The sequence below is a fragment of the Puma concolor genome, chromosome A1 (assembly GCF_028749965.1).
Source record: "Puma concolor isolate L17-30 chromosome A1, mPumCon1.1.hap2, whole genome shotgun sequence".
NCBI classification, from domain to species: Eukaryota; Metazoa; Chordata; class Mammalia; order Carnivora; family Felidae; genus Puma; species Puma concolor.
The window spans coordinates 202,830,535-202,853,428 of NC_141667.1; the positions used below are offsets into that span (position 1 = coordinate 202,830,535).

General features: G+C 33.0%; 1 pseudogene; it reads right to left on the bottom strand.

Moving 5' to 3' along the window:
• Nucleotides 1-322: 322 nt before the first annotated feature.
• On the bottom strand, nt 323-1,093 carry LOC112860396 (large ribosomal subunit protein eL19 pseudogene; annotated as a pseudogene).
• Between the last annotated feature and the right edge of the window lie 21,801 nt (nt 1,094-22,894).

The window sequence follows — 22,894 nt, forward strand, 5'->3', positions numbered from 1 at the left end:
CTTTCTTTTTTTTTTTTTTTAAGGTTTATTCATTTTTCAGAGACAGAGAGAGAGACAGAGCTTGAGGTGGGGAGGGGCAGAGAGAGAGATGGAGACACAGAACCTGAAGCAGGCTCCAGGCTCTGAGCTGTCAGCACAGAGCCTGACGCAGGGCTCGCACTCACAGACCGTGAGATCATGACCTGAGCTGAAGTCGGACACTGAACTGACTGAGCCACCCAGGTGCCCCTTTTTGTGTGTCTTTCTTAAGGGGTAGTCTGAATATATTCAAGTAGTAATAATGACCACAAGAGATTCTAGGAAATGTATTTGGGTCCTGGAATTTTCTAGATCATCCCTTGTTAAAGCCCAATAGATTTTGCACTAATATAACAAATGGCGAGTGACTATAACTTAAGGGTGTTGTTATTATTATTATTATTATTTTGGAAGATAAAGATTTGTTTTATTGAATAACAGATCTGTGTTATTGCTAAGGCCACTATGTACAGACACAAAGTTTTATCTCTTGGTCTCTTTCTCCTTGGACAGAGTCTTGATGATTTCCTCCTTCTTGGCCTGGAGCTGCTCTTCACAGCACTTGTGTGCTATGATATTCCTTGGTCATAGATCTGAGGGCCTCAGCCTGTCAGCCAGAAGCTTCTTGTGAACCTTGTCTGCCTTCAACTTGTGGATGTGTTCCATGAGAATCTGCTTGTTTTTGAACACATCACCTTTCACTTTCCAGTACAGGCTGTGATACACGTTGGTCAATCTTAGATTCACAGTATCTTCTGAGCAGCCAGTACAGAATTCTCGTCCTCCTCATCCAGCTTAACTTCTCAGGCATTTGAACACTGGCAGTATGTTTTCTCTTACCAATGCCATTATGTTTGCCCTTCCTGCTGGCCAAAGTGTTTTTCTGGTACCAAGCCTGGGAATGGACAGGCACAGGCTTCACAGTGATCAGCCCATCTTTAATCAGTTTCCAGATCTGCTGATGGGAGTTGGCATTGATGATTTCATTGGTCTCATTGGGGTTGAACCAGACCTTCTTTTTGCCACAGCAGAGGACACTGGAGGCAAGCCTCTTCTGAAGCCCAAGCATACTCATGGCTGTGGCCACAGCATTGAAAGGCAAGAATATTAGTATAAATTTGACCTAATTTGTATCTTTAGGTTAATGAAACCCATGCAATGTTGACACTTTTAGCTTATATTTTCTAGCATTCTATCAAACATAGCATAAGGGTCAGGTCTTGTTGCCTTAGCTATCCACTTACATGTCTTAAATAAGTTAACTGGATTAACTAGGTCACAGTTTACAGTTCCCTAGTGTTTATAACTTTTATTAAAACATGAAGATATCCTGAAATATGAATTTCAGGAAATTACCATAGATTACAAGCAAAACTTTAATAATAAGATTAACACTGACAATTCAAATCACACTCATTTCATTAATCATGTTGGCCTCAAATTGTATTTTATAATAATATAATTTTTGTTGTCTCACTAATTATATCATAAACTGTATATTTGAATTTAACAGGTATTTCTGTAATTTAGTTCAATGAATAAGAATATCAGTATCACATGAAAAATTATATATTTAACATGTTTTAGTATTTATTTATATAAAGAGCTCTATATTAGTTTAAATTGAAGTTTAAGTGTTTTCTAAATTTATCTATAAATTTAAAGGACATTTTAGAAACTTTATTTGGCCCACTTTAAAATGCATGCGTTCTTTTTGGTGGAATGGTAAATCACGTTTGTTTGGCATTTTTAGATGGTTTGACCATATTTAAAAGGGATATGGCATGAATAATCATCTGTATTTATGTATTATATATTAAAATATAATTTATATTAATCTTGTAGATTTTATAAGTATATATTACATACAATTTTATATCTATATATTATATATATATATAGTCATCCATTTAGCAGAATTTTCTAAGTAGTCTCTAATGCAACTATAAGCTAACAACATAAAATATGTGTAATTTAGTAAGTAAAGGCAACATATTCACCCTCAGTCCAGAATGATTATAATAGGAAGATCTTTGTCTTTGATTTATTGATCTGTGCAGTTTGAACAATTTCATGTTAACATCAACAAATTCTGGCCCTGAAAATTAGCTGAAAAAGAATTTAGATAATCATGACAGAATCTTGATATGCATGTTTCCATTGGGACTAAACCAGAGAGTAATATAACAAAATTCTACTGTCAATATCAGATTTTCTTTACACCCCTTGATGTCTTTGACCAATAAGGAAATACGTATTTAAATAAACTTGTGCCTCAATCATATTTTGGGGGTTAAGTGGTAAAGTAATTTCTAAACATTTTACAAATATGACTAAATTACAGAGAAATTTTTTGAAATCCTATGCTCCATATCACTTGTTAATGGAGCTAATTTCTGCATCTTTGTGATACTATTACAACTGTCTCCCTATCTTTCATAGGAATTGTGCTTTTAACTGGGGAACCTATTATCATATTGAAGGCTAATAATCAGTTCCTTATTTCTGAATGATACTCTATTTTTTTATAAAGCTAAAATAAATGACTAGAATAAATTGTGACCTACTTCCTTTAATAGATTCTGTGCCATGAATATTGCATTCATCTATAGAACAAGTTTTAAAATATTCTCTGTTTCACATTTTCTAACAAATAAATCTGTATTCTATGATAAATGTTTGTCTTTGACCTGTATATTAATATCCATTATTGAACAACATGTGGCAACCTTTAAAGAAATTAAATTGACAATTGCTAATAACATCAAAAAGGTAATTGTTATTTGATGTAATTGCCTTGGCAATATTGCTATCTGAAGTTCAATGGAGTTTTTATTCATTGCACTTTTACTTTGATTTTTTTAATATATTACTTTGAACCCTAAGAAGTAGCAGCTGAGACACTCATTACTTTTGACTACAAATAGCTTCAGAATTGATGGGAAAGCTGATTTAGACAGCACATTCAATACAAAGGCTCTCTTAAGATGTCTTGGTGACAGACTTTAGTGACAAGGAATTCCTGTGTCTTCCTGTATATTATAAAACAGAATTCTGTCATTGCAATTTTAACTTCCAGAGAAATAAAGATAGAATTGAAGATTATACATTGATCTCTGGCATAATCACATTCAGTGTAAAACTATTTCATATAATGACATGTGTCTCAGAATAAATTTAATACTAAAATTAAACATTCACTTACACTTGGCAATAAAGAAAAGATGAAAACAGAGATTCTGAAAATAAAATGAAAAATGAAAAAATAATGTAGATATTTATTACCCAGAGCTAATGTAAGAAGACAAAAAAATATGAATGAATAATATCCTTACAAAGGGAGGGAAAAAAGTAGCTCTTAAATTAATGCAACTTCACAGGGTCCTAAAGTCTCTAAAGAGTGAAATTAATTGACTCTCTGGAATACTTATGCTATAGCATTATCATTTATTTATTGTGTTGATATTCCCAATGAAAATTTTTAATATCCTCCTTAAGTAAATGATGTAGATAAGAGTTCTAATTATGTTTTACTTTTGGTTTCAGTTTGCAGACTGAAAGAAGGGGCTGCTAATTCTATGATGAACTTTTAATTCCTTTCTTTCTAAGTTTTTCTTTTACTTCTTTAAGGCTGACTATAGAATGATTCAATTATTTTGTTAATCAAAATGCTTTTAACAATGTAATTATGTTTATATTTCTGCATGTTTCTAGTGTAGGGGGAAAGATAAAGAGATTTTTTTAATATCAATAATAATATCAGTAGTTGAATACAGAGTATAAACTTTTGGGTCAGGCAAAAACATAAACCTGGCTCTGATGAAATTAATATTATAATAGCATTAGTAGTAGTAGTAGTAGAACAAGTAATATAGATAGCAGTGTTAGTTATCAGAGTAAAAATAATGAAACAGCCATAGTAGCAATGACAGAGAGTAATAAACTTTGGTTTAGTGAAGTTGAGGTAAGTAGGAAATTACTTTATTTTTTTTTTTTTTTTAAATTTTTTTTTTTTTTTTTTTTCAACGTTTATTTATTTTTGGGACAGACAGAGACAGAGCATGAACAGGGGAGGGGCAGAGACAGAGGGAGACACAGAATCGGAAACAGGCTCCAGGCTCTGAGCCATCAGCCCAGAGCCTGACGCGGGGCTCGAACTCCCGGACCGCGAGATCGTGACCTGGCTGAAGTCGGACGCTTAACCGACTGCGCCACCCAGGCGCCCCAAGTAGGAAATTACTTTAAAAACAAACAAAAAAAAATATATAGTTACATTGAAACAAATTTGATAAATATAGTTAAACTTACATTTGAGAAATAATAAAATATATTTAAATTTTTAACAAAGACACTTGTATTGGCTACAATTTGTTATTACATTTTCCTATTAAGCAGGATCAGAAACCTTGTGATTTATCATTCTGAAAATGCATCTCCAAACCTGCTACAGAGGTTAGAGGGTGTAAACCAGGCAAGGATCTGGTTTCCCCATTTCAACTTCAACATTTTATTATTATTATTATTATTATTATTAGTAGTAGTAGTAAACTACTGAACCCATTGTATATGGTTTAGTTAAAAAACTGACTACTAAAATAGTTTGATATTGTTATTACTGTTAGAGCATATAAAATAATTTGTAATATGCCCTGTATCTTATCACAGGGAATTAAAAAATACATATGAACATTTGAATATACATTAAAGAATTAAAAGAACAGTTTGACTTATTTTTTATTATTAATTTTAAATTAGTATACATAAATAAGTTCTTATTTAAAACTGATATATGCATACATGCATAAATACATGTGGAAAATGAAAAATTCAGGAAAGCAAGGAACACAAAATTTTAACCTGAGCTGACATGGAGAAGTCGTGTAGTGCTATCCAACTTCCACTTTCTGTGGCTGATTAAATGAAGAGTCTTTTGAAGGTAAAAACTCAGACAGAAGAAGCAGACACAAACACAAACATTCTTATCTGAACTATGTCTTACTGCAGCATTCAAAAGAAAGAGAAGATGCACCAGGGTGGCTGCAAACCATCATGGTTGTCACTCTTGACCTACAACTAAATCTTATCAGGTGATAAGGAGGTGGAAGATATTTAAAACTTGAAAGATGAATCAGCTATTTGATGCACACATCATTACATTCAATATTTGTTTATAAAAAAAAATAAAAGTAAGTAGAAGATATGTCATTTCCCACATCAAATACAATGTAGGCACACAGAAGACTTAAAATTTTTCTAGTGGCTACAATTTTAAAAAGAAAAAAAGGTAAAATTAATCTTAATATATATTTTACTTAACCTAATATGTCTAAAGTATTATCAAATCAAAATGTAATGAATATAAAAACTAATGAGATATTTTTTACATTCTTTTCTTCATACTAAGTCTTCAAACCAGCAGGTATTTTATACTCACAGCATATTTCAATTTCACATTTCAAGCAATCAATAACCACATGTGGTCAGTGGCTTCATCTCACCACACAGCTGCCTTCATTACCATCACTTGAAATCCTGCCCATCTATCTCAAGAAACAAGAAAAATCCCAAATACAAAATCTAACAGCACACCTAAAGGAACTAGAAGCAAAACAGCAAAGAAACCCCATACCCAGCAGAAGAAGAGAAATAATAAAGATCAGAGCATAAATAAATAATATAGAACCCCCCACAAAAAAAACAGTAGTACAGATCAATGAAACTAAGAGTTGTTTTTTTGAAAAAATAAACAAAATTGATAAATCTTTAGCCAGGCTTCTCAAAAAGAAAAGGGAGATAACCCAAATAGAAATAGAGCCCAAAATCACAAATGAAAATGGATTTATCATAACCAATCTTTCAGAAATACAAGCAATTATCAGAGAATACTATGAAAAATTATACGCCAAAAAACTGGACAACTTGGAAGAAATGGACAAATTCCTAGACACTCACGCACTACCAAAACTCAAGTGGGAAGAAGTAGAAAATCTGAACAGACCCATAACTAGTGAAGAAATTGAATCAGTTAGCAAAAATCTCCCAACAAATAAGAGTCCTGGACCAGATGGCTTCCCTGGGGAATTCTCCCAGACATTTAAAGCAGAGATAATACCTATCCTTCTTAAGCTGTTACAAAAAATAGAAATAGAAGGAAAGCTTATGGAATTATTCTATGAAGGCAGCATTATCTTGATTCCCAAACCAGGCAGAGACCCCACAAAAAAGGAGAACTACAGGCCAATATCCCTGATGAACATGGATGCAAAAATCCTCAACAAGATACTAGCAAATCGAATTCAAAGCATATAAAAAGAATTATTCACCATGATCAAGTGGAATTCATTCCTGGGCTGCAGGGATGGTTCAGTATTCACAAAACAATCAATGTGATACATCACATTAATAAAAGAAAGCATAAGAACCATATGATCATGTCAATAGATGCAGAAAAAGCATCTGACAAAATACAACACCCTTTCTTACTAAAAACTCTCAAGAAAAGATAGAAGGAACATACTTAAACATCATAAAAGCCATTTATGAAAAGCCCACAGCTGATATCATCCTCAATGGGGAAAAACTGAGAGCTTTCCCCCTGAGATCAGGAACATGACAGTGATTTCCACTCTCATCATTGTTTAACATAGTGTTGGAAGTCCTAGCATCAGCAATCAGACAACAAAATGAAATCAAAGGCATCCAAATTGGCAAAGAAGAAGTCAAACTTGCACTTTTCGCAGATGACATGACACTCTACATGGAAAATTCAACAGGCTCCACCAAAAGACTGCTAGAACTGATACATGAATTCAGCAAAGTCGCAGGGTACAAAATCAATGTACAGAAATCAGTTGCATTTTTATACACCAATAAGGAAGCAACAGAAAGATTAAATAAACTGATCCCGTTTACAATTGCACCAAGAACCATAAAATACCTAGGAATAAATCTAACCAAAGATGTCAAAGATCTGTATGCTGAAAGCTATAAAAAGTTTATGAAGGAAATTGAAGAAGACACCAAGGAATGGAAAAACATTCCATTCTCATGGATTGGAAGAATAAATGTTGTTATAATGTCAATACTACCCAAAGCAATCTACACATTCAATGAAATCCCAATCAAAATTGCACCAGCATTCTTTCGAGAACTAGAACAAACAATCCTAAAATTTGTATGGAACCACATAAGATCCTGAATAGCCAAAGTAATATTGAAGAAGAAAACCTTAGTGGGAGACATCACAATCCCAGACTTTAGCATCTTCTACAAAGCTGTAATCATCAAGACAGTATGGTATTGGCATAAAAACAGACACATAGACCAATGGAATAGAATAGAGAACCCAGAATTTGACACACAAATGTATGGCCAACTAATCTTTGACAAAGCAGGAAAAAAGACAGTCTCTTTAACAAATGGTGCTGGCAGAATTGGACCACAACATGCAGAAGAATGAAACTGGACCACTTTCTTATACCATACACAAAAATAAACTCAAAATGGATCAAAGACCAAAATGTGAGACAGGAAACCATCAAAACCCTAGAGAAGAAAGCAGGCAACAACCTCTTTGACCTCAGCCACAGCAATTTCTTATTTGACACACCTCCAAAGGCAAGGAAATTAAAAGCAAAAATGAACTATTGGGACCTCATCAAGATAAAAAGCTTCTGCACTGCAAAGGAAACAATCAACAAAACTAAAAGGCAACCGATGGAATGGGAAAAGATATTTGCAAATGACATCAGATAAAGGGCTGGTATCCAAAATCTATAAAGAACTCACCAAATGCCACACCCCAAAAACAAATAATCCAGTGAAGAAATGGGCAGAAGACACGAATAGACACTTTTCCAAAGAAGACTTCCAGATGGCCAACAGACACATGAAACGATGTTCAATGTCACTCATCATCAGGGAAATACAGATCAAAGCCACGCTGAGACACCACCTCACACTGGTCAGAGTGGTTAAAATGAACAAATCAGGAGACTATAGGTGCTGGCAAGGATGTGGAGAAAGAGGAACTGTTGGTGGAAATGCAAACTGGTGCATCCACTTTGGTAGATGCAAAACAGTGTGGAGGTTCCTCAAAAAAATTAAAAATAGAACTACCCTATGACCCAGCAATAGCACTGCCAGGAATTTACCCAAGGGATACAGGAGTGCTGATGCATAGAGGCACATGTATCCCAATGTTTACAGCAGTGCTTTCAACATTAGTCAAATTATGGAAAGAGCCTAAACGTCCAACAACTGACAAATGGATAAAGAAGATGTGGTTTATATATGCAATAGAATACTACTTGGCAATGAGAAATAATGAAATCATGCCATTTGCAGCAATGTGGATGGAACTGGAGGGTATTATGCTAAGCGAAATATGTCGGAGGAAGACATATCATATGTTTTCACTCATATGTGGATCTTGAGAAGCCTAACAGAAGACCATGGGGGAGGGGGAGGGAAAAATAGTTACAAACTGAGAGGGAGGGAGGCAAACCATAAGAGATTCTTAAAAAGAGAACAAACTGAGGGTTGTTGTAGGGTGGGGGAGAGGGGAAAATGGGTGATGGACACTGAGAAAGATACATGTTGGGATGAGCACTGGGTGTTGTATATAAGACAATTTGACAATAAATCATATTTTAAAAAAAAGAATCTCACCCCCTGCCCAAAGGCCTCTTTGGGGTTACATTAATATTGTCAATTATTCTGAATAAAATCTTCATGCTTACAAAAAGAAAAAAGAAAAAAGAAATCTTGCACAATCTGATCATTAAAAAAGAGCACATCATTCTTCTGTCTTTAATGGTTTATTGCATTTTGCCTACTAACCTGACAATGAATCTAAACCTCCAATACTAAAAAAAAAAAAAAAAAATGTTAATGTAATGTGTCATGTATCCTTTATCAGCTCTCTATCTATATTCTACAAAGGCAGCTTTTGCCTTTTCTAGTTCACCTTTTCTTGGGAAATGGATTCAACCAGGAGCAATGACTAATTTTTTTCTAGAAAAGTATTTTGTTTTCCTATCTCTTTATTCTGCCTGGAACAATAACAATGAAGGGAGTATCAATGAAAAAAATACAGCATTTTGTACTTTCTTGATATTGTTTCCCTGGATATAATCCTGCCTCTTCCTCACCTCAATAACTAAAAAGTAAGTACATTTAAAGTGTTTATTATCAACATCTATTTATCATATGCACATTTTTCACATAAGCTCTGACAAATACTAGCAAGTGAAGTAACTAGCTTCAGAAAGAATGCTTATTTTGCTCAAATTCCTGCATGGATTATTACAATACCTGACCACATGGCTTTTGATTCCAGGTTCAATACTTTAAATTATGGCAGTCCTTAATTTATCTGGATGTTTTAGTTTTTATTCCCTTTCTTCTCATTCTTGATATTCTCTTTATAATATCACAAGGTATCAAAACTGAAAATGTCTTCCCAATATAAATTTTGCCTGAATTTGTGTCATTAGCTACTGTCTTTTTTTTCTGTACTTTACATCAAAATTCCCCAAAATAGCCCAAATATTTTCACATGCATAGTCCACTTGCCCACAACAGAACTCATCACTTTGATCCTTGAGATGTTACCTCTAGGGGCGCCTGGGTGGCTCAGTTGGTTGTGTCCGAGGTCATGATCTCACAGCTCGTGAGTTTTGGCCCCGCTTCGGGCTCTGTGCTGACAGCTCAGATCCTGGAGCATGCTTCTGCTTCTGTGTCTCCCTCTCTGTCCCTAACCCACTCGCATTCTGTCTCTGTCTCTCTCAAAACTAAATAAACATTAAAAAAAAAAGATGTTACCTCATTTTTTTGTATTTTATTTTATTTTTTATTATTTATTTATTTTTAATATATGAAATTTATTGTAATTGGTTTCCATACAACACCCAGTGCTCATACCAAAAGATGCCCTCTTCAATGCCATACCACCTTGAACGCGCCCGATCTCATCTGATCTTGGAAGCTAAGTAGGGTCGGGCCTGGTTAGTACTTGGATGGGAGACCTCTCATATTAACTAAACATGACTTAGTATTAATTGAGCAACATCTATATTTCAGGCACTAAAATGGCTGATAAAGTTGTTATTGTAAAATTTCTTAATCCAATGGAAAATACACTCACTTCATAGGACTTTATATCTGAATGTGCACCAGGGAAACAGAAGTGAAAAGGGCTAAGCACTGTCTCCCAATCCTGATTGCATAATGAATACCCGGAGACATTTAATACTTACTGATGCCCTCACCACCACCCAGAATTTGACTGAATTGTTTTGAATGGGGTTCTAAGAATTGTTGTTTTTTTTTTTGTTTTGTTTTGTTTCTTTTGGTTTGCTTTGCATGTTTTTTTTCCCACCTTTAAGTGGTTTTATTGTAATTCCTTCAAAGTAAGTAATTCAATTGATTGGGGTTCCTTTTGGGTACAGGTAAAAAGTCAATAATTTAATCTTATGTATTATTATTTTCATTTTTAATTGCGTTAAAATACATAGAACATAACGTTTACAATCTTATCATTTTCAAGTGTGCAGATCAGCAGCATTGATTCACATTGTTGTACAACACACTCATACTGCACACTCACATTGTTGTGCAATCATCACCACCATCCATCTCTCGAATCCTTTCCATCTTGCAACATTACAACTCTGTACCCATTAAATAATAACTCCCAATTCCTCCCTCCTTCACTTCCAGGTAACCACCATTCTACTTGCCATCAGTATGAATTTGACTAGTTCCTCATGTAAGTGGAATCATATGGTGTTTGTCTTAGAGCTCACTCACTTAGCATCGCTTTGTGCTTTTTGTTTCTCTCCTTTAAGTTTGTTAAGTACAGGCAGGGATTAGAGCCACTAAATTAAAATTAAAAATACAATTTTAAAATAAGTCAAAAGGAAATTTCTAATTTGGGGGACTAGGCAATATCTTTGCCAACAGCATAAGTAGGAAGTTTAAGGGGGAAAAAAACCTTGTTAGTTAGAAAGAGATAATGGATACCTACATTACAATACTTGAATAGGGAATCCATAAAAAATTAAATTTCAGGTGTAAAACTGGAGAGATGGGAAGCGGGGAGGAGAAAGACTAATGGGTGATAAAGAAAATTAATTATACTGACAATGAACTCAATGATGCTGTGAATACAGAAGAAATACGAACTTTTTTAGACATTCTATAAAGTGCACAATATGCGCAGAAAACCATCAGGCACATCTACTTTTTAAATGTTTACTTATTTATTTTGAGAGAGAGAATGAGAGAGAGAGAGCATGTGTGCAGAGAGGGCAACAGAGAATCGCAAGCAGGCTCCTTGCTATCAGTGCAGAGCTTAACATGGGGCTTGATCTCACAAACCATGAGATCAAGACCTGAGGCAATATAGTCGGATGCTTAACTGACTGAGACACCCAGATGCCCTAGGCACCTATATTTAATATCTTACTTTATGTATCTCACTGTAACAGAAGTAGCTACACTTCACAAATGAGGCAGAAATTGGGACTCAGAAAGAGAACCATGGCCAATTGAAAGGATACATATGATAAAGATCATTCAGTTGTTTTCTGATGAAATTCCTGTGCTCATTTCACGTGACCACTGCATGTAGAAATCTGAGTGGAAGGTATTTAAACGGTTTGAAAGTGCTTTACAGTTCAGATTAGAGATAACAAGTAAGTGCAGTTTGTTTCATTATTAGAGTACAGGTGATAAAGTCATATATACATTCTGAAAGTGTAGATCTAGAAACACTAACTAGAGAAGTGTCAGTGTATAGGGAAAAATAAGTGTTGATGATTATGAACATCACCAGTATTATTATTATCACTAGCATCACCATCTTCAGGATTAGAAAAAAAAAAAATACCGAGTGTGCAGTTTTAAGTTGAAACTATTGGCAAACAGCGAACTGGATTTCTCAGATTTAAGATAGATATTTAGAACTACTACAATTAAATAAGAACTAATAGAAGGGCATCCTCTCACCTTTTAAAACCAGACTTACTTATTATATATATTTGTATTGTGTCGATGATTTACAATGATCAGCAGTTTTAAGGGGTCTTAAGGGGTCATGGAAATCTTCCCTATCACACTCACAGTTGTGTATCTTTTGGCAGCAGTCACAGAGAGGGTATATGAGTCCCTGAGCATAGAGTTGTAATAGCTTAACTAGTTTAGTATTCTTGATGAGATGCAGTCTTATACCACTCCACAAGTATAAAAATATCAAACATACCCTCTAAAAAATAACTCTGTTTCATTTAAACATTCTGTTTATAAATTTTTATCAACAGAGAAGAACCAAACTTTGTGTATATGACATAGTATCAATGATTGGATGCTTTATAAGTAAGCAGGATTGTTTTGTTTCTTTTTTAAGTATATAAAACGTTTTAGTATGGGATTTCACCATGGGATATAATTTGACACCACAAGAATACTGTTTGACACTCTTTTCATTATTCTATATTGGCCTTGATCCAATGTCATGACTCTTTTGTAAGTATTTTACTATGTCCACATTTCTCAAGTTGTGTTCTGTGTGCTATTAGTAAATGGTCCAGGGGAAGAAAGTCAAAAAAGATAAAACAGCAAAATATAAAACCTCATAGGAATTAAAGAAGCTAAGAATATGTACAGAAAATAAACTTTTAAAGACCTTTTCTTAACCTAGAGCTGTACAGAAGTTTTTGAGCCTAGGCTACTTATGTATTGTTCAGATAATTTTTTAACATGTATTATTCAGGACAAAATACTTTTTGTAAAATATTTCATAGTTTCTTTTTGTAAAATACTCTTTGGCTATAAATGTGAAAGTGTTAGTTGGAAATAAAATTGATTAATAAGAACATAGCTCTGCACTTTAGCGACAATGATCACTGTGTCACATGCTCAAAATCTTACCACTTACATGGATCCATCATTTAGTGTATATTTACACTTATTCCTAAAGTCTCAGGGGCTTCATTCTTAAGCTGTGCTATGAAAATATTTTTCAATTATACTATATGCAAATATTCAAATCCACAATACTTTCATGTATCTTATTGAGTTTTTAAAAGTCAAACAAAATATTCAACAATATATGAATGGATATTTAGCTTTTTGGTTTTGGAAGTATTTTGATCATCTTATCATCTTACTAACCTTTAACAAATAAATTTCTGTATATTTTTAAACATTGCTTCCATTTATTTTAAGTTCAGTTTTCCTTTAAATTATGTGATCTAGAAAATATATTTCAGATACTTAAAAGACAACATAAGGTTATATTTACTATTTTTTTAGCATTAATATAACTTCTGGATTTGTGAAAATGCTTTCCATAATAAGGTATTTTACAAACTCTATTTCTTATCTGTCCATGTTAAATTATTAACCCCAAATGAAATATATGCCTATGTCAAAACCATCAAACATATCCTCCCAAAATACTGAACATTATCTAGATTATTTAATAAATAATTGATAATTATTCTTGCAATATTAATAAAAAGTCATAACAATGTAGACATATTTAAAAATTTTAGAACCAGAAGAGTTACACACAAAATCACACATCGGGCCTCACTTCTGCTAAAATTTTATGTGAGTAAGAGAAAGGCATGATATTTTAAGGAACATTTCCAAAGGTCATTATATTCAGGCAACATTTGTGAGAGTTGGAAAACAGCCATATAAATTTTCTATTCTCCTATTTTGGTACTCACCTGAAAAAATGAGTCTCTACTGTTGTATTGTTCAGGAACAAGTAACTAAGATATCAAATATTACATGATTCAACTCTAGCTGTAACATGATGTATTTGTTCTGGCACCTATACCGAGAAAAATGCAAGTGCTTCTTTTTTTAATTATATAGTTAACACTTTATCTTTCAACTGCAAAGCTAAATCACATAGCTTTTTCACATATTTTGAGGGCTGAAAGAGTTTAAAAATGTCAACTACATGGCAAAGGGGTGGGGTTGTAAGTTTATCAGGGTATACATCATCACTAAGGTGGTTATCATACCAGTATTATTAATAATACTTTTTTTCACTGTCAAGTATACTGATTTGGATGATAAATTATATGGAGATCTACTCATAAAGGAAGTAAAAGTTGAGATGTATTTTGAAGGGTAAGGATATTTACCAAGTAATGGAAGAATGATAATTTGAAATAAATACAGAAGCAAAAAAGAATAATGAAAAATGTTAAACATGTTATGGGAACAAACTGCCATTAGGTTCAACAGAGCAAATATGAGCCATAAGGTCAACTGGGTGATGATATACATTAGGGACCAATGGGAAGATTGCTATGTGTCTCTTTGAGAACATGGGGGGCTTATTTTCAAGGATACTAATGGAAAGCTGAAAACAGAAACCTATTAGAATTCATGGGAGCTCACTCTTAAATGAATTCTTTCTTGCTAAAACTCTATTTTGCCTTTTTATTAAATACACTAGTTTTGTCTTTTTATGACCATCTAATCTGAGCTCTTCCCTCTTCAAGGTTTACTACTTCTATGTCCCATCCCTAAAACCATCCATATCCATCCAATATTCATAACATAACCACTAACTACATGAGTTGGCTACAAGATGAAATAATAAATACCTCTCTCATATATTCAGACTATAAATTAAGTTTTTTTTAGAAAACCAAAAAACAAATTTATAGATATATGGCATTTTGATTTTCCCTAATGATGTGCAGAAAAATTAGTTTTGATGATAGAATTAGTTTACCAGTCACTGGTAAGCCTATGAATGTCCATTTGTTGTGTATGTAAGACAATAGTAACACTGTCTCTTCCCTTTACAAGGAACCATAATAGAAATGTAAAAGGGCCATGGATGAGGCAATTTAACCTGTATAGGAGTTGCAAAATCTGTAGGACAAGCCCAATGCCAAAAGGCCAATGAATTCCTTATTCAATTTTTATCTTCATTCTTTTCCTGTGCAGGAACATGATTGGAATTGGTTTTTAGAATGATTTATTTGACAGAATTGTGGAAAGAACCTACACTCTGGAATAAGAAAATGAATGTAAGTTGGAGGAGAAACAAAGATAATTTTTCTGAGATAGTAAGGATTTTATTCAAAAATAATGAAAATAAAGAATTCCAGAATTGTTATGTGTGGGAATGGATGAGAACAAATAGGATGATATGCTATGTTTTATATATATTTCATTTGAAACTCAAAAAAGATATTCAGATTATCACCTGAGAAGTCAATGGACATTATAAGAAAATAACAATTTCATTGAAATTAATATCTATAATGTATTAAAGGTAATCTCAGACCACTAATATTATGTGTATTATTTATAAACTTGATTGCAACAGAGCTTATATAGAATGCAATTTTTTTAGGACATCTGACAATAAAAATTTATTGTAAGACAATTTGTCAAAAAAAAAGTGGTTGCTGAGAAGTGATTATGGGAATGAAAAAGTTATGGAAACAACTGGATATTGTAGTCAGGGAAATGGTATTTTACGAAAAACTGCCAAGGTATCAATCAAGCAAACCAGCAAGTGGTGAAAATTCACAGAGAACAAAGTAAGCAGACAGATACATCATCATCCTAATAGTAACAGAAGGCATATACTAAGAAGCCTGGAGAAAGGGGATTTTTAGAAATAATTTATGCCAAAATATGTATATATGTTATCTAATGTGAAGACACAAAAGTGAATTGATCACTCTGGGCTAACCAGCTAAAATATCTATATAAACACTTTACCTTATTAGAGCTCAGAATGATTACCCAAGAGCACTCTGAAATTATATTGAATATCTAAATAAACTTTTAACTTGTTAAGAGGTTCTTATTCTAAATTATCTGCCTGGGGCGCCTGGGTGGCTCAGTCGGTTAAGCGTCCAACTTCGGCTCAGGTCACGATCTCGCGGTCCGTGAGTGCGAGCCCCGCGTCGGGCTCTGTGCTGACAGCTCAGAGCCTGGAGCCTGTTTCAGATTCTGTGTCTCCCTCTCTCTGACCCTCCCCCGTTCATGCTCTGTCTCTCCCTGTCTCAAAAATAAATAAAACGTTAAAAAAAAATAAAAAAAATAAATTATCTGCCTGATGTAAAACATTGCTTTCACTATTTTATTTTCATGTTTATGTGTCAGAGACACCAAGTAGGCTATTAGAAAGTCCACCTTGGCAGTCAGGAAAACGTTAGGAAAAGAGAAACAAAGAGTCATCTAGATAGAGATGACTATTGAAGACAAAAATAAGGATTATAATGACAAGGCAGAAAATAAAAAACCTAGGAAAAATAAAGTTTTAATCAGTGAATCAAAGAAATATTGAAAGGTAAATTATTCATCTTGAAACCACATATATATATATATAGATCATTTTATTATGTACTAGAAATAAATATTCAGGAAATTAAAGATTCTAATTTATATTTCTCAGAAAAAATGTTTTTATATGTCTTTTTTATGTTTTAATTATTTTTTTGCTGCACAATAGTAGTTATTTATCCTTTCTTATGCTTTTTCTGCCTTATCTTAACAACAGTTTTGTTGTTGTTGTTGTTGTTTTAGGGGGAAATCCTTTAGTTTTCTTTCAGATCCCAAGAAGTGAGAGTTCATCAGTGGACTGTCCCATGTCACTCAAATATCTTTTTCCAAAATCCATTCCAAAGGTTTTAAATACCATCTAGTGATACTGTTGACTCCCAATGTATTAGATACCAACCTTATCTCCTACCTCCAAAATATCTGAACTGAATTTTCTCCCTCCAGCAGCATTAATATTTGCTGTCCTAGAGCGTCTGTCACACAACCTCCTTGTGCCTGAAAAGTCCCCCATGTCCATTTTCTACTTTTTGGTCTCAGATTAAACAGCATCTCCAATGAGAAGTCTACCTTGATGATTCTGTTCCAAATTAGGTCATTTCCTTTCTTCAGTCATTTTCAAACAACGCACTTTCTTTGCCTCCTTCATAACACATATGGGAACCTTATAGTATGTAAGTATGCATCTATTTGCTTGTTATTTATTTTCTCCCCCTCCAATACTGTGACAGAAACCATACTTGTCTTTTTATCTTTATATTTCAGGCATCTAATACATGGTCAGCACATCATGGGAAATATATATATATATATATATATATATATATATATATATATACTTACATACATATATATGAATGAATGAAAGAAGAAATTCAATAGAAAGCAAAAGCGAAGAGAAAATTGCAGTCATTAAAAATACGAACCTAAAACACATACAGGAAGGCATTATTATTAGAGAAATTTACTAGTCTATAAGCAAATTGCATATAAATGGTAATAATGTGGCTATACTAGCACAATATTTCTACTACTAACACTGCTGCTCCTTTGTGACTACTAATAGAATATAATTGTGATAGGGATCAACTATATTCTGATCAATGTGCAGGCAGAGCATAGATTTTATTTCAATTCTAAAAGAACCTCAGGATAAAAGTAGCTGCAAATATCATTTTCCAAATGAAAAAAAAAATATGACCAGGTGGATTAAGCAATTTATTTAGCTCATGATAATATTAAGAATCAGATAATCTGACTTCAGTGTCTATGCCCTTAACTGGTATACTACACTGGTGACATGAATATAAAAAACATATTACTTGCAATTTACCATTTTATATTTTAATTAGTATTATGGGATATATTTTTTTGTGAATTCTAATAATGCATAATAAAATTCCTGAGTTTCAGACTTTTTCACTTTTCAATATAATTGAATGTAATCATGTATTTTTTTATATTTCAATGTTAATTTATATAGGATTATCCAAGAAACAAAATTAATCCCAGAAATCTGAATGACAAATATATACTTTAAATCATTATTATTTCAATTTGATTCTTTCCACTGTGGTCAAGAAACATACTGTATATGATTTCAATCATTTTTAATTTATTAAAAATTCTTTTATAGAAACTACCTTGGTGAAAGTATGATATGCAATTGAAAATAGAGCAGGGGCTCTTCTTAGTTTGAGTGAATTTTTCTGTAAATATTAATCTACTCATGTTGATGGACAATTATTAAGGTCTTCTATATCTTACTGATTATTGCTTTATTCATTCTGAGAGATTTGTGAAGAAATCTTAAACTATAATTCATTTTTTCCTTTTAATGTTCTGTGAGTTATCATTCCATACATTTTGTTACTTTGTTATTAAGTACATACACATTTAAAATTGCTATGTTTTACTGCTAAATAAACTTTGTATCAGTAAGAAATGCCACTTTGCATATCTGGTAACATTCCCTGTTCTGAGGATTAGATTTTGAATAATATACTTCTTTCCATACTTTACTTTCCTGTTTTTAATAGACAGCAGTCATTTTTTTCTTGAGTATACACACTATGGAAATCTCTATCTTTTATTTAGAGTGTTTAGGTCATTCGTATTTATTGTGAGGTGGCTGGGTTGATATCTATCATTTTATTTGTACTTTGTTTCATCACTGTTTGTACCTTTTTCTTCTTTTCCTCCCAGAATTTAAATTAATTAAGAATACTCATTTCTGTATCTCTTTTTTTATCCCCACAATTGTCTTATTGGCCACATCTCTTTGATTTTTTGAGGTGGTTATAAACACACACACACACACATTACACATGGCATTCCATATTCAAATAATATAAAACTACTTCATATATAATTCAAGCATGATAAAGTAACATATTTTATTTCTCTCTTCCAACCCTTTGTGCTACTGTTGAACATTTTACCTTCATATTTCAAACCCCATAATATATAGTTATTGATTTTGCTGCAAATAATCAATTATTGTTTAGGAACAGTGAGTGAAGAAAAAAAAATTTTTTTTTTTGCTCACATATTTATCACTTCCAGCACTTAAAAATTCTTCTTAGGTGACAGTCAGTTTTTTACTAGTAGTATTTATTTCTGCGTGAACAGTTTAACATTTCTACCATAGCACATCTGGCAATTCATGCTCTCAGCTTTTGCTTGTTTAAAATGTATTGTCTTTGTTTTGAAAGTTACTTTTACTAATTATAGAATGCTAAGTTGAAAGTTTTCCTTCTCAAACACTTAAGGATGCTCTTCCATTTATTTACACTCTTAAAAGAAATCCATGATGATTCCAGTCTTGTTCCTCTATACCTAAAGTGGTTCTCTTCCCCACACACAGGCTGGTATTTTTCCTTTTTTTTTTTTTTCTTCTCATGTGCTTGAACTGATTTCTTCCTATTTATCTTTTGTTGTGATTCATTGAACTTTGTGGATCTGTGGGTTATGCTTCTTAAAAAAGTGTGAAAATTTCTGGCAATCATTTCAGTAAATACTATCGTCTGTTCTTTCATCTTTCTGTCTCTTCCCTACTTTGAATTCAGTCACACATATGTTAGACTATTCCAATATTACTGAGGTTCTGTTTATTTTCTTTACTCTTTTTTTTTCTTTGTGTGATTAAAATTGGATTGTATCTGTCACTGCAGGTTTAATTTCAATGCTATTTTTTGCAGTCTGGAGATAATCTTTGTCACTGTGGATTAGGCAAAGATTTCATAGATAAAACACTGAAAGGGTGATCTATAGAAAACAAATTGAAAAACTGTATTTCATAAAGTTTTGAAAAAACTTCTCTTCATGACAGTGTAAGGTAATAAAAAGATCAACTACAGGCTGGGAGTTAAGTATTTGCAGTTAATATAGCTAATAAAAATGTGTAACAAATATTCAAAATTCAGTAATAAGAAAACAAAGAAGAAAATTTAAAAACAGTCCAACATTTGAACAAAATCTCCATCAAAGAATGCATATAGATGGAAAATAAGCTTATAGATATAAAAATACATATCATTATTCTTTCAGAAATGTAAATTAATACTACCATATGAGATAACCATAACACATGCAATAAAAAGGACTTTAATTAAGAAGACTGACCACACTAAGTGGTAGTGAGGGTGTAAAGAAACTGGAATTCTTATACTCAGCTGATAGGAATGCAAAATACTACAGCTTATTTCAGCTTATTTAGAAAACAGTTTGGCAGTGTATTATAAAGTTAAACATTCAACTACTACATGAGGAAGCCATTCCACTTTTGGTATTTACTGAGGAGAAATAAAAGCATAGGTCTATATAAAGACTGAATTTTTTAAATTTAGTTTTTAAGTTTATTTATTTTGAGATATAGAGCAGAAGCAGGGGAGGGGCAAAGAGAAGGTGAAGCAGAATCCCAAGGAGGCTTGGTACCATCAGTGCAGAGCCTGATGTGGGGCTCGAACTCACGAACTGTGAGATCATGATCTGAGCAGAAATCAAGAGTCAGACACTTAACCCACTGAGCAACCCAGGCACCCCAATATATAAAAACATTAGAAAACTGTTTACAGCAGTTCTATTTGTAACAGTTCAAAACTGGAAATAACTCAGATATCCATTAACATGCAAACTGACAAACAGTGGCATTATATAATGGAACAGTACTCAGAATGAAATAAATTGAAATATTGATATATATTTCACACATTGATATATATATTCACATGGAAAATCTCAAAATAATCATGCTGAAAGAAGCCATACAAAAAAGACGTACTGTATAATTTTATGTATACCTTACTCTAGAAAATTAAAAAAATAATCTATTATGACAGCATATCACTGTTATCCTAGGGATGGAATGCAGGTGTGAGTGTTAGTGTAAGGAAAAATGAATGGGAAGAAGGAAATATAAAGGCAGAGAGGAAAACATATAGGCATGATGGATATATGCATTATCATGATTTCTGTGATGTTCTGCATGCATACATACTACATATACCAAAACTTTCCAAATTCTGTAATTTAAAAATGTGTATTTTATTGTGTGTTATTTATACTTCAATGAAGTTGTTTTTGAAAGATGGCAATGATGCACTGGGTTTAATGTGACTGAAATAAAAGATCTTGAGAAATGAGGAGTATTCAGGGGCGCCTGGGTGGCGCAGTTGGTTAAGCGTCCGACTTCAGCCAGGTCACGATCTCGCGGTCCGTGAGTTCGAGCCCCGCGTCGGGCTCTGGGCTGATGGCTCAGAGCCTGGAGACTGTTTCCGATTCTGTGTCTCCCTCTCTCTCTGCCCCTCCCCCGTTCATGCTCTGTCTCTCTCTGTCCCAAAAATAAATAAACGTTGAAAAAAAAATTTAAAAAAAAAAAAAAAAGAAATGAGGAGTATTCATCTGATGAGGTAACTGGTTAGTCATCATAAAGCTATCATAGCATGAGTGGCTTTGAAGGATTAGATGGGAGGCTAGATGAGAAGAAAATGTGAATGGGAAATATGTAAATGAATACAACATTTACAGGAAAATCTTGTTAGAAGCTTACATTTAGATGTATGAATAGAGATCAGGTAGTAATAGAAGTCAATCTAGGGAATGTTGCTTCTATGGTTATTGGCTTGTTCTGAGATGAGAATCCCTAAATATACTGTCAAATGTTTCAGTAGAAAGATTTACAAAACTCAGGAAAGATTTAAAAGAAAGTGAATTATATTGAGGTCACTGAGAAGATGGAGAGAAGACACCATCTTCATAATGAAAGGATCTGCCTCGGATACGAGAAAGAATGAATCCTCCATTGTCACTGGAGAGATAAAGAGCAGAAGATAAATTAATAAAAGAGTGACTAAAATGTGCAGCCTTTATTTTTAAGAGCTGATTTTTTAAATGTTTATTTATTAATTTTGAAAGAGAATGAGAGAGAGAGAGAGGAAGGGTCAGAGAGAGAGGGAGAGAGAGAATACTGTCTGCACTGTCAGCACAGAGCCCAACGTGGGGCTGAAACTCACAAACCGTGAGATCATGACCTGAGTTGAAATCAAGAGTTGGCCACTTAACCGACCGAGCCACCCAGATGCTCCAATAAGCAACCTTCTTCATGGAACACTAATCTCTGATGTAAGAATTATAGGAAATAATTCAAAGTGAACTGAAAGAACAGTTTCCTAAGATATACAATTATAGCTAATATTTGTATAGATAGTTTGAGAAACATTTTCCTGAATCTGCTGTAACAACATACTTCTCTAAAAGTGACTGTCGTGTGCCCTTGGACCAATTACATATATTCTGTAAGTCTACTTTTCTGCAAATATAAATAAAAAGATATATACATTGTAGGTTGTGATGTTAAATGAAATTAATAATATGAATGCCCAAATAATAACCACTCTCAAATACTCATTACAAGAAGAAAGAGAAGTGCCAAATATCATCTTATTATGCAAAGATGCTAAGGCATACACACAATATGTGAAATAGCAACTGTGAAGTATTAAAAGAAAGTTTTAAATTTGTATTTTGAAAAGTGTGCATTTTTATTCAGTTGGATCAGATGGGCACTAATGAAGGCACTGTAATTTGCTGAAGCACATAATTAATACATTTTGTTGATCAATTCAATTTTTTAATCAGGTAGTCATGTAGGTGAAGCTTGCTGAGCCTGCCAGATTGTGGTCTCATAATGGGATAAATAAAATTGCACTTGAACTGAGTAACTAAATGTGGTTGGTAACTATCAAATCAATATAAAGTTTTGCTCTCCATTTAATACCTAATATAGTTATAAATAATTATTAATACCTTCTAACATATCCTTCGTACATTTAAGCATTAATCATCTCAAATACAGTTCTCTGATTTTCATAGAAAAAACTGACAAATAGTACACACAAAAGAAATGCATGACTATATCTTTCGTTAGTCATTATAATGTAAAATGCCACCCTTTGTTATATACATTTTAAATCACCTGACAACTTTTACAATTTTATAAACCATTTTATAATGATTTTATGTGATGACACAGAAATAGTACTTA